The 12,874-nt window shown below is 40.5% G+C and overlaps 1 long non-coding RNA gene across 1 annotated transcript in view; it reads left to right on the plus strand.

Annotated features, from left to right (window-relative positions):
- The window catches only part of LOC145547431 (uncharacterized), a 28,617-nt gene extending 15,776 nt beyond the window's left edge, over positions 1-12,841 (plus strand). Inside the window, exons 2-4 of the long non-coding RNA XR_014083832.1 lie at positions 6,218-6,304; positions 7,136-7,348; positions 9,163-12,841. This is a non-coding gene — a long non-coding RNA (uncharacterized LOC145547431). The remainder of the gene's footprint in view (positions 1-6,217; positions 6,305-7,135; positions 7,349-9,162) is intronic.
- Positions 12,842-12,874: the final 33 nt, after the last annotated feature.

Raw genomic sequence — 12,874 nt, forward strand, 5'->3', positions numbered from 1 at the left:
TGGAAGTCAGTCTGGATGGCTGTGACCTTTGGGGACAGTGTCAGAGAAAGGCCAGTGAGGGTCTGGAGTGCTGTAACTTCTATTTTTCAATCCACATGCTGATCACATGGATGTGTTTACTTTGTGAAAGTATATTGAGCTGTATGCTTATGATTGTTCACTTTTCTGTACACATTTTAGACAATATATTCATTAAAATTTTTAAAATTATTTTACTTTTATTTTGGGGCCATGCCCTTGGCATGCGGGATCTTAGTTTGCTGACCAGAGATTGAACACACACCCTCCTTCACTGGAAGTGCAGTCTTAACCACTGGACTACCAAGGAAGTCCTATGTTCATCAAAAAATTGATGTGATGTTTACAACCATAGTATACTCATATATAATTTCATATATGTATTTTCGAATCTTGAAAAAAATTGTGATAGTTTGTCAAAACATGCACTATTTGTCCCTTCACATACCCCTTGTCAAACTCCAGGGTGTCTCCAGAGGCATGGGCACCCAGGTATTGATGAGAAGTGAGGCATCGTGGCCATCTCTGGCTGCAGGAAGGAGTCAGGATATTTTAGGCCAAGCAACAGAGTGTTCCAAAGCTTGGGTACTGGAGTTACACTGCCTGAGTTTGAATAATGGCTCCACCTCTCTTAGCAGTACAACTGAGGACAAGTAATTTAACTTCCCTTTACCCCAGTAGGGTACACGTCAACAGAGCTGTGAGAATCAAATTGGATAATCCACTTAAAGCACTTAGCACAGGGCCTGGCCTGTTGAAGGCAGGGATAAATGTTAATTATTGCCAACTCTTGTTATACTGTGTGGAAATTTTAACCCTTCCCTACCTACATGTGTATCTCCCATGTCTACCTCCCAACCAGATCACCACATACTGCTTTATACATATCAGATGCTCAATATTCCTGAATTGAATCCAATGCTTCCCCTTGGTCTATAGGAGAAAGTCCAATATCCTACTTTTCATTTAATATTGTTCCTCATTTCATCCCCATATATTTTCCAGCTGCAGTTTCTTCACTCTTCCATATTAATCCCCTGTCCCAATCATACAAGTCTACAACCATTCCCAGCTATGCCTTACACTTTTGTATCTCAGAATGTTTCATTGCTTATGTAAACTTGCACTTTCCCCACTTCCCAAAACATCCTTCCTGCTCCTCTGTACCTTCTATAATTTAATCAGTTTTTTAAGGCCCAGATTAAGTTGATCTCCTATAGCAATACTTCTAATCTTTTCTGTTTTATAAAACCCTTTGAGAATTTGACAATTGCAATTTGACAGTTTCTCTCTTTTAGGAAAAAAATATATGCATACATACAAACAATCTGATTCTGGGGGTTTGTTATCCCCCTGAACCCTGGTCCAGCCCCCAATCTGTGGTCCTTGGACTCCAACACCATTACAAAGTGACTCTTGTTCTCAATACCCATAGCAATCCTTATCTGAACTAATAAATGATCCCTTCTTTTGACATTTATTTTCACTTTCTTGCATGTTTTTTCTCATACTCAGAACGTCATTTTTTTGAGGAGAAAGAGTTTGTCTCACACATCTGTTTGCCCACAATGACTAGGCAATATGCCTTGTATATGGTGAGTCCACAGTAAAAATGTGTTGACTAACTGGTCACTTATCATCTGCTATTATTATCCTCTTCTAAGATGATCTCATCCTGGCCCATGGCCTTAAATGCTTTACATTTGGGACTTCCCTTGTGGTCCAGTGGTTAAGAATCTGCCTTCCAATGCAAGGGATGTGGGTTTGATCCCACATGCCATGGGGCAACTAGGCCCATGCACCTTAACTAGAGAATCCAGTCCACATGCTGCAACTAAGACCTGAGGCAGCCAAAAATAAAAATAAATAAATGTGCTACATTTGTTGGTGACCATCAGTATTATGCCTTCAGCCTAGACATCATCCCTAAATTCCAGATTCACATACCCTGAAGTCTCCTTGAATGTCCAGTAGGCATTACAGATGTAAAATGTCAAGAAGGGAACTTTTGGTTATTCACACCACCCTTCCCTTTCCCCAGATATTTCCATCCCAGGATTTGCCATCTCAATAGTGGTACTTCCATCAGTTGAGAGCTGGGCCATCCCTTTTACTCTGTTCATCTCTACCCATTCTTATAGTATTAGTCACTCAGTCGTGTCTGACTCTTTGTGACCCCATGGACTGTAGCCATCAGGCTCCTCTGTCCATGGAATTCTCCAGGCAAGAATACTGGAGTGGGTTGCCATTTCCTTCTCCACTACCCATTCTTAAGTCCTCTTAAATCAATCTCCGAAATATATGCCAAAGCCGTTCCCTACTCTCAGTCTCTAGAGCCGCCACCATGGCCCAACCCTGCACCATTCTTACATGGCTCCCAAACTGCTCTCCTTGCTCCCTCTTTGCCCTCTGAAATTCATTCTCAAGCTGCCAGAATGAATTTTTGCAAATACAAATCAGTGCTTCTGCTTCCTCTCTTAAAACCTTTCCATTGTTCTTAGAATAAAGTCTAGCATACAAATCTGTGTTTCCAGGGCAGCTCCCTCAGTGCTCCTCTATAAGCAAACTAACTCTTTCCTGCCTTGGGCTGTCATTTTGTCTGACAAACCCTTTTTCCTTCATCCTGGAGCTTGACTACCTGGCTTCTCCTTATCCCTTATTTTAGCTCAGTCTTCATTTTCTTATGAAATCTTCCCTGACCATCACATTTAAAGTGGGCATCTGCAGGCTGGTTGGGAGGGAAGTTTGGGGGAGAATGGATACACATATATGTACGGCTGAGTCTCTCTGCTGTGCATCTGAAACTATTTACAACATTATTAATCGACTATGTGCTGTGCTGTGCTCAGTCACTCAGTTGTGTCCAACACTTTGCCATGCCACGGACTGTAGCCTGCCAGGCTACTCTGTCTATGGGACTTTCTAGGCAAGAATACTGGAGTGGGTTGCCATTTCCTCCACCAGGTGATCTTCCTGATCCAGGAATTGAACCCACGTCTATTCATGTCTCCTGCATTGAAGGCGGATTCTTTACTGCTGAGCCATCAGGGAAGCCCATTAATCAGCTATACTCCAATATCAAATAAAAATTAAAAACATAAAGTGGGCCTCAGAATGACCACAGATCTCATCACTTTGTATATTCCATTTTACTCCAATCCAGTTACCTTTATAAAATGTATGTCTGTATTTATGGCTCATCTTTTCCATCAGAATTTAAACACTTTGCAGGCAGGAGTCATGTCTGACTTGTTTGTTGCTTCAAATCCAACATCTTGGAAAATATAAGCTCCATAGTTCAGTTCAGTTCAGTTCAGTCACTCAGTCATGTCTGACTCTTTGAGACCCCATGAACCACAGCATGCCAGGCCTCCCTGTCCATCACTAACTCCCAGAGTACACCCAAACCCATGTCCATTGTGTCAGTGATGCCATCCAACCATCTCATCCTCTGTCGTCCCCTTCTCTTCCTGCCCTCAATCTTTCCCAGCATCAGGGTCTTTTCAAATGAGTCAGCTCTCCACATCAGGTGGTCAAAGTATTGGAGTTTCAGCTTCAACATCAGTCCTTCCAATGAGCACCCAGGAGTGATCTCCTTTAGGATGGACTGGTTGGATTTCCTTGCAGTCCAAGGGACTCTCAAGAGTCTTCTCCAACACCACAGTTCAAAAACATCAATTCTTCGGCGTTCAGCTTTCTTTATAGTCCAACTTTCACATCCATACATGACTACTGGAAAAATCATAGCCTTGACTAGACGGACCTTTGGGCTTAGATTTTCCTTTCATTTTTACTTTTTTGTTCTCTGATATTGTCCCTGGTGCCTAAAAAAGTCCTGCCACATGGTAAGCACACAACAAATCTTTGTTGACTGCTGAATGAAGAGTAGGGCCTCAGTAAATGCTGTTTTGTCTATATTATTGAATCAATCAATCAATGGATTAATTATTACTTCAGGGTAGTTGGAGAAAAGCTAGCAACATTATTTAGGAAAAAATCCTCCTTAAATGAATAGCTAAAAATGATTCATAATAAATGCATCAGAACACTATGATCTCTGGGTATTATTAATACATTGTTTACAAACAGTTGCATCCAAAGTCCTTAGAAACACTCAGTACTCAAAAGCAAGTAAACAATTCCCTCATTATCTTGTTTGCCTTACAACTTTGCATTGTAAAAAAAGTTTCTAGATAAAGCAACATAGATTTATAAATAGAAGGTTATCAAATAATACATATTTAGAATGAATATTTGGAGAAGGAAATGGCAACCCACTCCAGTGTTCTTGCCTGGAGAATCCCAGGGACGGAGGAGCCTGGTGGGCTGCCCTCTATGGGGTTGCACAGAGTCGGACACGACTGAAGCCACTTAGCAGCAGCAGCAGCAGCAGAATGAATATTCAGAATGAATTGATCCTAACATAATGACTTTTACATATAACTCAGCTCAGCAGTTGATCAGGTAAATCCAGAAGAGGCTTCTTTGGAGTACTTCATAGCCCTTCATTAAATCAGTCACTGCCTCCAGCAAAATTCTCTGCTCTCTGTAGACTGGCCCTTTATATCATGCAGGAGCCTCCTGGGTCAAAAGAGAGCCCTGAACACATTGTCTTTAAAAGGTCAGGGGCCATTCATCAAGAAGGACTGTTTACTTTAAACTCAGAAAGCTGACCATCTTCTGCCAGAGGCCATGGGTGATGAAGAGTGCAAGGAGATCTTTCACTGCTGAGCATCTAGGCTTAGTGGGATTACAAAGGAAGGAGAAATCAGCCAGATACATTTCAGGCCTGCAGACCCTTCTTGTATTTATAACAACATGTTTTCCTAGTAACAGTTTATTTTGCTGAAAACATTTAATAAAAACTTTCAGAGCCTCTTATGAGAAGATGGTTTCACATTCCCTAGTCAAGCACCTGCCTGACTTTAATGTGCTACTATTTTAGGTGCTGGAAACATATACCCCCTTCCATAAGACTCAAGCTGGTCTCTTTATAATTACCAAGCTCACAGTCCCTAAGAATAGAAATAGGTGCAGAGGCTTTTTCTGGATAACTCTGGTGAACTGTCCTCTCTCAAGCCCTTAGCAGCTGGGGAAGCAAACTCATGGGAAAGAATACCACTTCTAACACAACAAGCTTTAAAAAAAACAATTATTTTATTTAAGTACAGTTGATTTACAGTGTTGTGTTAATTTCTATTGTGTGATACAGATATATAAATGTATATATACATATATATTATTTTTCATATTCTTTCCCATTATACTTTATCACAGGATATTGAATGTAGTTCCCTGTACTATACGATTGGACCTTGTTTATCCATTCTGTATATAATAGTTTGCACCTGCTAATCCCAAACTTCCAATCCATCCCTTCTACCTCCCCAAACTCAGCAATCACAAGTCTGTTCTCTGTATCTGTGAGTCTGTTTCTGTTTCATATATAAAGTTCATTTGTCAACACAACACAATTTTAAAACAACAGTTTACAAAACATTTTTTCGCTGATTTTGACACATGTTCTCCTGGTTTTGAAAGTTGTTCTCACCTGAGTTTTCTCCCAACTATCTTGAAGCAACCTCTGTGCAGTTCTGGATAAGCTCTAACAGATTGATCAAACATACAGAGGGATTTGGATTGGAACTTGGGATCAGGGGACATCCATCCCTTGGGCTTTCTCATTCTCTAAATTGCCATTTTAATTCACAGTAGTGTCACAGGCTGGTTGGGCTTCTAAGATTGTATTTAAGGTAAAAAGATGTGCGTGGTGCTCAATCACTCAGCCGTGCCTAACTCTGTGCGACCCCAGGGGCTGTGGCCCGCCAGGCTCCTCTGTCCATGGAATTCCCCTGGCAAGACTACTGGAGTGGGTAGCCATTTCCTTCTGCAGGGGATTTTCTCTACCCAGGGATTGAACCTGCATCTCCTGCGTCTCCTGCATTGGCAGGCAAATCCTTTACCATTGAGCCACCTGGGAAGCCCCGAGGTAAAAAGACATAAGTTAAAAATTACCCTTGGAAATCCCTTAAATTGTCCATAAATTCTGATTTTTGGTTTTGAGTATACAATCCTGTGTAACATAATATGTGAATCTGCATGATTATGTACAATAGATAATTTATAAGTGCACGTGTTTATTCAGTATGTAATAAGAAGATATATGCAGAATAACATTTGATAACATTTTATTTTCCAGCCTCCCACCCCCACAAACAGAATGGTTGAATTTGCATAAATTAAATTTACTTGAATTGAAGATGGATCTCTACTGCAGCAATCAGAGGTACTATTTGCCCTCTAAGTTCTAACCTGAAGCCTTGATTTCTGTTCCGTGCTTGAAACAAGCCCATTTGGAACCAACTATGTACCTGAGATGGAGAAGGCAATGGCACCCCGCTCCAGTACTCTTGCCTGGGAAACCCCATGAACGGAGGAGCCTGGTAGGCTGCAGCCCATGGGGTCGCGAAGAGTCAGACACGACTGAGGGACTTCACTTTCACTTTTCACTTTCATGCACTGGAGGAGGAAATGGCAACCCACTCCAGTATTCTTGCCTGGAGAATCCCAGGGACGGAGGAGCCTGGTGTGGGCTGCTCTCTATGGGGTCGCACAGAGTCAGACACGACTGACGTGACTTAGCAACAGCATGTACCTGAGATAATTTTCCGAAGGGAAGTTTTCAGGAATATTAACGACCTTACTTAGACAAACAAAATAGTCACAAGAAACTCTTACTTGGGCCGTCTGATTATCTAGAAAGGCAAGCAGTTTTTCTTTCTCAACCAGAGCCATGATCTTTCCAAATTCCTATCCTACTTTTCTTCCATAAAACGATTCATTCATTTGATGGACTTTAGATGTAGTACTTGAATTTTTAAAAAAGCCATTAAATGTAAAACATGTTCCATTTCTAATATTGTAATAATTAATCAAATTTGAATTATTTTAAATGGCTGAAGTGAATGCTTTGAGGTTGTGTATATCTGTGTGTATATCTGTAAGTGGAGGGAGGGGAGGACTGGATTGCACAACCTCTAAGCAGAGTTATACCTCTCAGAATACACTTCTAGACCACATATTTACCCTTTTGCTGAGAATGGATGTGTTTCCTCAGTTCTCACTTTGCGGAGCTGCACTTTCTAAAGTTGAACTCCCATTGCTACTGGCATAAAGACCAGGCTGAGGACTCCACAGAGAAAATAAGAATGCTCTCCTCTACCCAGTGTCTGAGGAGTGGAGAATGTAGAATCCTCGTAATGAAACACCAGGTAACTCGGAAAAACTGGGATAACCATCGCTAACATGCCGAGGAAGAGGATCAGAGGAGGTAAAGCATGAATGTGTGAAGTACTTAAAATATTGTCTGCATACGGGGAGTCCTGCATTGTCGTTAGTGTGGCTTCTATTGCTCGTCTCATGACAACAGGCATCCTGGGAGTGAGTTTGAATTTTTTGGAACCATCTAGTGAAGGTTTTAGCATTCACTGATCCAAGATACTCCAAAGGCTGGTAGAGTTCACTTTTAATATGAGATATCCATTTGCAACAAAGACTCAGCCAAGCCTTTGATCTTTTATAGCCTTTGGTGGGAAACAGAAGTAGGTTGTGATTTCTCAGAGAATGAGTAGAAACTTGGAGGAAGAGTGACTCTATACGTTATTTAGTTCAACCTACTTAGTGTAAAACTGATAAAATTGAGAATAAGAGAAGCACCAATGTAACTGACACTTGTCACTATGAGTATCTATCCTATAAGTGGGTCTTCTTTCTTCATTTGTCCAATTCCAAGGAAAAAGGAAAGCCAAAATCACATTTAACCATGAGACTGAAACACAGCCCAATCTTCTTTAAAGAATGTGACCTCCATGTGTCTTTTTCAATTAGTCCTACTATGAAGATTTAGCTAAACCCACAAAGCTATCAGACACGTGACCAAAGCCATAGTTATACATCTCTATAAAGAGTTGAATAGTAGTTTAGTCACTAAGTCGTGTCCAACTCTTGCAGCCCCATGGATTGTAGCCCACTGGGCTCTTCTGTCCATGGGATTCTCCAGACAAAGATACTGGAGTGGGTTGCCATTTCCTTCTCCAGGGGATCTTCCTGATCCAGGAATTGAACCTGGGTCTCCTGCATTGCAGGCAGATTTTTTACGGACTGAGCTACAAGAGAAGCCCAAAGAGTTGAATGGTTGAACAAAGTATGCATTTTCATTATCTATAATAATAGGCAACCTACCTGTAAAAAGAGCAATCAATATGAATATAAATAAATACCAAAATTAGATTTATTGCTAAAATTTTGCCTTAATTGACTTAGTAATATGATGCTTCTATCATGAGAATACCTGCAAAATGCTTGCTATATTGTGGGTTATAAAAAAGGCTGTGAAAAAACTAGAAAAACAGGCAAGTTGTAAAATTAAATAATGATTATTATAGATGTAACTACACATGGGCAAGAAGAAGTATAGCATAATAACTGAGATGACTATAATATAGAAATGAAAAAGTTCTACTTTAACCTTGTAAGGAGTTTACCTGCAAGTTGAAAACAATGACATTTTTGCCTCTACATCGTCCTCATCATCACATTGTCACCACCACCATTGTCATCATTAACATCATTAGCAGCAGCATCAATGCCATTTACTGAGCAGTTTTTAGGAGCCAGCAATGTGCTAAGTGTTTTACATGTGTTATCTAATTAATTCTTATATCAGTCTTCTGGGTTAAGTTCTTTATATAATCATGATGCTGACAGAAAAACTGATGCACATCTTTCCTAAGGTCATATTGCTAGTAAGTGGTATCAGAACAGTGATTTAATTGAACTCTGTTAATTCCAAAGCCTAATTTCTGAATAACTAAGCTCTATTGCTAAATTGTGGTAAATCTCAAAGTAAAGGGGTAAAAAGTCCAGAACTCAGAAAATATTTTCAAATGGGAATTCAACTGTACATGAGAGACGAGACAAATTAAAGTTGATGACTTATTAGCACTCTAGGATTCGAAGGAGGATTATACCTTCAAGTTCTAGGTGACACTGTGTTCATTATCAATTGTGGAATAACATATTCTGCCACAACTTAAGGGCTTAAAACAATACATGGTTATTATTTCTACCATTTCTGTGTGTTAGGAATTTGAAAGTTGCTGAGTCCAAGCGTTCTGACTGAGGATCGCTCATGAGGTTGCAGTGAAGATGTTGGAGAGAGCTGAAGATGCACGAGGCTGAGCTGGGGCTGGAGAATCCACTTCCAAATGGCTTACTCACCCATTGGGAAAGAAATCTAGCTTCTCACTGGTGGTTGTTAGGAGGCCTTAGTACCTGACCACATGGACCTCTCCTTAAGCTGCTTGAGCATCTTCCTAACATGGCACATGGCTACCCCAGAGCAAGTGATCTGAGAGCAAGAGAACCAGGCAGAAGCCAGGATGTCTTTTATGACCTGGCTTTGGCAATCACATACTGTCACTTCTGCCTCATTCTATTGATTACAATGTGGGAGACGACTTATCAAGAGTGTGAATTCTAGGAGAGAGGGATGGCTGGGGACCACAGACTTCTTCCAAAATTCCCCATCACTGTCAACTTAAGTAAATAGTGAATTTTACACACAGTTTCTATTAAGATGTTTAACCTAAACACCATGAACATTCTCAGCTATTATTGTGTTTACTTTTAGGAAGCTTTTGTAAAATATTTGGACTAAAGTTCATGAACAAAGAGAACTCATTTGAATGTCTTCTCTGGATATCCTTTAGCAGTCATTATTCAACAACCTTCCATTCTTAATGTATTATTCCTTTATTTTTCAAGGGTATTTAGATCCTGGGATCTACTGCCAGCATTATCATTATGGTCTTATCTTGGTATTGAATGAAACTATAATAAACATAAAGGCCAACATAAGACACCAGGAATTACTCTTTATCACGCTTTTTTGGATGACAAATATCTATGAGGACTCCTCTTGCCATTCTTTTCACTTCTGTGTCCCTGGCATTACAGTATAGTCTGCCACATAGTGATGCAAATAAGATATAAGATAGAGCTGATCTTGGTGACAAGAACTTTGTGGATGTTCTTATATGAGATAATCTTTGAAAGAGCAAGTTCCAAATTAGCTTCAAAGATATTCACAGGAAGATAGGCTACTAAGGGTATAGTACTCTCCATGGAAGTCATATGACCATGAAGAGAAGCTAGGCCTTGTGCCAGCTCAAGTCATGAAGGGTCCCAACTTCTTGGAAAGGTTGGGCCAACTATTACATCTGGGTTGGTGAGTCTCAGGAAAAATGGAACAGACTGAGTTGAAGAAAAAAAAAGGAGTGTGATATGATTCATGAACCAGGGAACCTTTGCCAACAGTCCAGTCTATGGTAAGCTCTTTCATGCTTGTACAAAACCAGGACAATTCCAGTAGTAATAAATCATGAGGATAATGTCAGAGTAGAAAGGGTCAGGGTCAGAGAGCTGGGAGAGATTTGTATTTGAGGCTTCTAGAGGCAATGTCCTGAAGGAGGAAATGGCAACCTACTCCAGTATTCTTGCCTAGAAAATTCCATGGACAGGAGTCTGGCAGGCATCACAAAGAGTTGGACACTACTGAGCGACTGAGCACAGAGGCAGTGTGGCAGGGACACATAGTCATGGTTTAAAGGAGTCAAAATTGTAACCATAGAAATGGAGCCAGGCACAAAGCCCAAACTTGATACGAAGACAGAAATGAGAGAACAGCAAGGTAGACCAGCGGAAGAATAAGGTGCAAGGCAGAAACAGGAATAGTTTGGGGAACTTGGTTCTGAAACAGAGACTGCGAATGATTTGCTCCGATCAAACTTTACAGTCACCACTCCATCAGAACTGCTCTTGTAAGAATCAGCAGTGAGTCCTTGGCTTTAACATTAAGCTTCACATGGTTAAATACAAAGATCAGCGCTCTGCTTTTTTCAGCCACATTGGACAGAGTTGACTATCATTTCTCCCTTGATGATATTGATAACTTTCTTCATTTGGCTTCCAGGAAACTGTATTACTTGGCATACCTCCTACCTCGTTGATCACTCCTTCTAAGTGTTTGTTACATTTTTTTTCTCAGTGCTTGGTCTTTTCTTCTCCATATATACACATTCACTTGTGATTTTACCCAGTATGATTCAGGACTTTCAGTATGATTTATATACCAATGATTTCCAAATTAATATCTCCATCCTAACTTCTCTTGTGAACTCAGATTCATGTCTCTGCTGAGGTGTCTAATAGACAGCTCAAACTTCATACATCCCAGATGGAGCTCCTTATCTTATTCTCAAATCTGTTTTACGTGCAACTTTTCCCGTTTCAGCTGATGGAAACTCCATCCTTCCAGATGCTCAGGTCAAAATCCTTAGTGTCATCTTGGAATCCTCTCATTCTCTCACCTTATGGCCAAATCCATCAGCAAATCCTATGGCTCTTCCCTCAAAGTATATCCAGAACCCTACCTCTCTCACCACTTTCCTTGCTTATTCCCTTCCTCTTGGCTTCCAACATCTCCTCCCTGGATGACTGAAGCAGTCTCCTAAGCATTCATCCTGTTTCAATCTCCCCATTCCCACCTTTGCCTGCAATCTATCCCCAACACAGCAACCAGATGGTTTCTTTTAAGTCAGAGCAGGTCATTCCTTTGCTCAAAACCCATTTCCAAAAAGAGTAAAAGCCAGATTCCTTATAATACCCAAATAGACCCTTATGAGCTGATCTCTCCCTTATTTTTCTGACTTATCTTTATTTCTCTCTCCCTTACTCTCTGTTCCAGCCATAATGGCATCTTTACTGTTTTTCAAAAATGTGAGGTACTTTGCACTGTTGTGGATCACATTGGCTGTTCCCTCTGCCTGTCACCCTCTTCCCCAACATGGTTAGTTCCCTCTCCTTCTTCAAGTTTTCGCTTAAGTGTCAGTTTCTCAAGGTCTGACACTTGAGGTCTGCCCTGGCCATCCTAGTTAAAACGTAAACCTGCTCGATCTCTTTCATCCCTGATGACCTTTCACTGTTCACATTATTAAATAGTACTTACTACTTTCTAATACACTCGAAATTTACTTATTTATACTTATTTATTGTGTTCTTCTTTGTCTGCTCCATAGCGAGATGGAGAGAGAGCAGGGGTGTCTGGCTGTTTAGCTGGCCCACATTCCCAAGCATTTAGCAGAGCATCTGATGTGCAGTAGGTACTCTGTAAATGTGTTAAGGAAATAAATGATTTTACATATTAAAGGGATGAGTTTTGGTGCACTGTGGAGGGGAGACTTCTGAAGAAGAGTGAGAGGTGAAGAAGACCAAGTAAGAGCCTAGCATTCCAGTTCAGGTGAGAGGTGACAGCAGTCGGGTAATCCAGTTTCTGGCCCAGTCGTCTTGTCTGAACAGAGCTGGCCTCACTGGGAGTGATTGCTGTACACTGTGTCCTCATTTGGTCCTGGCCTTACTCTTAAATCTTGATGGATACTATCTCTTTAAAGTCTGGCTTAAATGTTAATATCTATGTGAAGCCACAATCAACTTCTGCCCTACCCCACGCCAAATTCATTACTGCTTCACTTGTTTTCACAACATCATGCCCACCCCTTTTATATAACACTAGCTGCACTATATGAAAATTTGAATACATGCCTTTACATAGCCGTGACTGAATGCTTTTCCTGCCAGACTGTGAAGCTCTAGAGAAAAAGTGATTACTTTTTTTATTTTTTGGTCTTTATCTTTGTAACTAACCTGAGATTAATACCTGACCATTGTAACTTGTCAGGAAATAAATGACAATTATTTTCAACCCAGCTGAATTAATTTCATTTTAAAGACAAATGTC

The sequence above is a fragment of the Giraffa tippelskirchi genome, chromosome 1 (genome assembly GCF_054371585.1).
Source record: "Giraffa tippelskirchi isolate mGirTip1 chromosome 1, T2T-mGirTip1v1.2.pri, whole genome shotgun sequence".
Lineage (NCBI taxonomy): Eukaryota > Metazoa > Chordata > Mammalia > Artiodactyla > Giraffidae > Giraffa > Giraffa tippelskirchi.